Source organism: Galeopterus variegatus, unplaced genomic scaffold (assembly GCF_000696425.1).
Source record: "Galeopterus variegatus unplaced genomic scaffold, G_variegatus-3.0.2 Scaffold1140, whole genome shotgun sequence".
NCBI classification, from domain to species: domain Eukaryota; kingdom Metazoa; phylum Chordata; class Mammalia; order Dermoptera; family Cynocephalidae; genus Galeopterus; species Galeopterus variegatus.
This window is the reverse complement of record NW_007727251.1, coordinates 299,965-304,133: the sequence shown is the minus strand read 5'-3', so window position 1 is coordinate 304,133 and position 4,169 is coordinate 299,965. Positions and strand designations below refer to the sequence as shown.

The following is a 4,169-nucleotide window of genomic DNA, read 5'->3' as shown; positions in this document are numbered from 1 at the left end:
GAAAGTGTTCTAGGCAGATAAAAGCCCATTAATGAGGAAGCCAGAAAGTACAGGGCATATTAAGGAACTGAATGTTTTTAAGGGAACAGCAGAAAGAAGACGATCAATAAAGAGGCAGCCAAAAGTGTCAGAGCTGCGCAGGCGGCGGAGAGCCCCTGCAGGCTTTTGATTGTGAACGAAGCAAAGAGATGAACACCATGGGAGTGGACCATGAGCTCCCAGGAGACCGTCCTGTACAAGGTGGAGACGACATCCGCAGAAGAGTGGTAGGAAGTGGGATTGGAAAGGGTGACTTGGAAAAAAAAAGAAAGGGTGACTTGCGAGATGGTGTGGGCAAACATTTTCACAGTATGGTGATGTCTCAGATATTAGGAGGGGCAGGGGGCTTTGGTGCAAGGTTTAGGCATGGCATGGGAGCAGTCAGAAATAACTGAGATTTCAAGACTTGGTGTATAGAGTACCTCAGTTTCTCCAGTAGTCAGACAAGAATGTCTACCTCGTGATGTTGGTTTCTGTTATCTATTGGTGTGTGGCAAACCATGCCAAGCAATGACATTTACACCTAGGGTATCTTTTGAAGGGAGAACATCACTAGAGTTAACAACTTGGGACTTTTTAAAGTAGAGGTTTGCAGCAGAGTCTCTAGGTAATGACAGAGGGCGTCCATGAGCTAGCTCAGTATATTTCTCTAATAGTGGTCTGGGTCAGAGCAGAGAGCACCAGCATTGGGGGCAATTTGGGCTTGTGGAGAGGTGGGCATGGAGGGCACAGTGCAAGGTCAGGTATCTTAGGGTAAGATGGTAACACTGAAGAACCTGATGGTGGTGGTGGCTATGGAGAAGGGTAGGTGGCACCGAAAGGGAATCTTGGTAGAAGAGAACCAGATAAAGCAGATGCCACTGGACTGAATAGTTGGCAGAGCACTGCTTCGTCAGGCAGCAGTGACTGTCCTACCCCTGCACATCTGGGCCCACCTAAAAGGGAGAGCCTGGTGGTTGAATTCTTTCCATTTGTAGGCAAAGAAACGAGGTTGCTTGGGGAATGCTTATCTTTACTTCCAAAGACAACATTTTTTCTTTGTAATTGTTCCATCCCCAGTGTCAGCCCTTTGGTTTGTTGTTCAGAAGACGATTTATGGTTTGCTTGTTTTTCTTTGTGTCTGAGTATATGATTTCTTATTGAATCGAGCCATTACAGGCTCTGGGTTTTGCGTGCCACAGAGATGAATTTTCTACCGTCACTCCCTGGTATTGAGCCTCTTTATTTAAGACATGCTTCATTGAGTCCCTGATGGTTTGCTTTACTCTTTGAATTGTATTTTGTTGTGGTACATAAAACAAGATTGGTGATGTATTTTGCAGTTCTAACCTATTCACATTTTCCATTCTTGATGATCATTTTTCACTAAGTTATAACAAACTGCTTGAAGAATGCCTCTTTATAAACTTTTGTTTGAAATCCTTCACTTGGGTATATATGTTGAACAGTCTTATTCAACGCCAGTAACATTGAATTCTGCAGAAAGTTTAACCTATCTACTTTGAATTTACAGTTGATAGGCACTCCATACAAACTGGGGGGAGGCAGTGGGGAGGGAGGTATAGGATTATAATGTGCAGGAAATTGCTGAATTAGCCAATCTTTCTATGATGAATTTTTCTTAATTATTTCAGAAACAACACACTTAACCAATATTTAGGCCTGAGTTCCTGACTCCTATATTGTTAATCTAAATATTTAAATGAGAATTCGTTGCTCTTGTTCTGCTCTGTTTTATGTCATAAATTATTGAATAGCTGTAGAAAATGTCACCACTACAATTTACTAAGTCAGTCCTGATTATTACAGTCTTTACTCCAATCCTGACAAAAGCTAGTGTATAAGATTTAAACAAAAAATAAATGACTGTAATGGGGGCAAAAACCGAGTTGATTGGTTTTATATCTGACTTTTTTGTTCTTTGTAAAACCTTCAGAAGTTAAAGTTTACTTGAACTTAGTTTGATGGCAGGTTTTTTTTCCGGGCAGCTGGCCGAGGATGGCAGTTTTAGATCAGTCTTCATTTTGTTTATGATACAGAAAACTTATTTTGATTAAAATGAAGATTGGTGTTTCTTTTGATACTAATTAAAGACACACAGAGGTCTTTTGAATGCTTTAAAGTTTTTTGTCCTATATGTGTGGAGATTCTGTGGTGACTGAAGAGACCCTACGATTTTATCTAGAACTGCAGCAGTGACAGATTTCAAGTCACTTCCTGAACTGTGTGCCTGATAAACACTCTGTCCATGACAGGGAGGAATGCAAAGAATGCTGAAGTATTCAGGGAAGTGGGCCATGGTTTAAAGTATTACATTTGTCAGAAAGTTTCTGAAGCAGTTTCTGTGATCCTTGGAACCCAGCTTGTTCCTTATCCAAAGTGCTTTAATTGTAGGCAGATTAAGTGGCCGAATTAATGTCTCAGCCTCTAAGGAAGCTGGACTAAGAGTCACAGTTTCACCACCTGTGCTGTCTGCACCCCCCACACCAAAAATGAGAAGTTAGGGCTATGGGGCTGGTGACTAGAAAAATCATGGATATGATGGACAAAATGCTTTTCCTTTGTTGCGTGGTCTTGGAATAAAAATTATTTAAAGAGTAAATAAGCTACTTTTTTTCCCACCCCCACTCCCCCAAATATCAGCAAGTCTAGACATACTTAGAAAAAATATAAAATATTTAATCTCAGGATAATCTGAGGTATTTACCAAATAATGTACAATTAGAAGTTGTGACGTTTCGCATATTTTTCCATTTTAATCAGCGAGTAAGAATCTATATTTGGTCAATTTAAAAATTAGCTTTATATAAAATGCAATCATTTTTGTTTTTATTTTTATTTTTTTATTATTACTATCATACTTATTCTTTATGCCCTTTATGCAATTTCTCCCCATCCCCTTCTTTCTTCCCCCTCCCACCTCTGATAACCGTAGATTTCTTCTCTCCTTCTGAAAGAGCCCGCGGCAGCGGTGGCACAGTGGTGTGCCTAAAATGCAATCATTTTTATATAAATAAAACGAAAATCCATTCTTCCTCCCCCCAAAAAAGAGAAAATGCCCTTAATATCTTAGAATTATTCTCTTAATCCCAGATTAGAAGTATAAAGTGAGGTTTGGAGTCCTCACCTACATCTTAACCATTACTTATTGGCTGCATGTTGCCAATCCCAATCAATGCAGCAGTTGCACCCTAGTGTTCAAAATTCCCCACAGCAGAGCGGTTTGGAGTCCTCACCTACATCTTAACCATTACTTATTGGCTGCATGTTGCCAATCCCAATAAATGCAGCAGTTGCACCCTAGTGTTCAAAATTCCCCACAGCAGAGTCACAGAATATCTCTCCAGGCTTCTCAGTTGCTATTCTAATTGTGCTGTCTTCTCTAGCCAGCCTTTCCAAACTATTTGGCTAAAGATGCATATTGCATTTCCCTTTTTGGAGATGCATAATTAATAATATTAATTCCCTTTTTGGAGATGCATAATTAATAACATTAATAATATTAACATATTAACTGACAAGTCCTGCAGTTTGGGGAAAAAACCAAAACAAAACTGCAATTTGACCCAACTTTTCCTAGACTATTTTTCACTCAGTATGTCTCCAGCATGCCGAAGGTTCTTCCTTGCCTCATTGCTTCAGCAGTTCCTTCTCTCAAGCATCTCCATTCTTCAAAGATTCACCATAAATTCTGCTTTTCCATGCCGCCTTTTCTGGTACCCTGTATGTACAGTCTCTTCCACCTTTGAGCCCTGTCATGTTTCTGCCTCTTGTCAGGCACTTAGCTACAATTCAGGGCAAAATACAGTTTACACGAGACTGGGGGTACTGCAGTTATGCATAGTTATCCAGAGACTCAGCAGGGTCCCCTGGGATGCTTTACACTGGCAGCAAAAAAAGGATCCCAAGTTCATGTAGAAGGAACTCTCTGATTTTCTTTTTCTTTCTAAATATACTTAGTAAGCTACATCTAGACTTGCTGATATTTGTGGGGAGTGAGGATGGGAGAAAAAAAGAAGTAGAAAATTGAGGCCACAATAAGGATAATTAAGAGTTTTTGGATTGAGTAGTACACTTTGGATTAATTTCATTATTTAAATAATCCTGATAATTTGCATCATATCTAGTTT

At 39.7% G+C, this 4,169-nt stretch overlaps 1 protein-coding gene across 1 annotated transcript in view; it reads left to right on the top strand.

Annotated features, from left to right (window-relative positions):
* Positions 1–248: 248 nt before the first annotated feature.
* AKAP12 (A kinase (PRKA) anchor protein 12) overlaps positions 249–4,169 on the top strand; it is a 93,247-nt gene continuing 89,326 nt past the window's right edge. The window contains exon 1 of the mRNA XM_008575122.1: positions 249–266. The gene's annotated coding sequence lies outside the window, so the exon portion shown is untranslated. The remainder of the gene's footprint in view (positions 267–4,169) is intronic.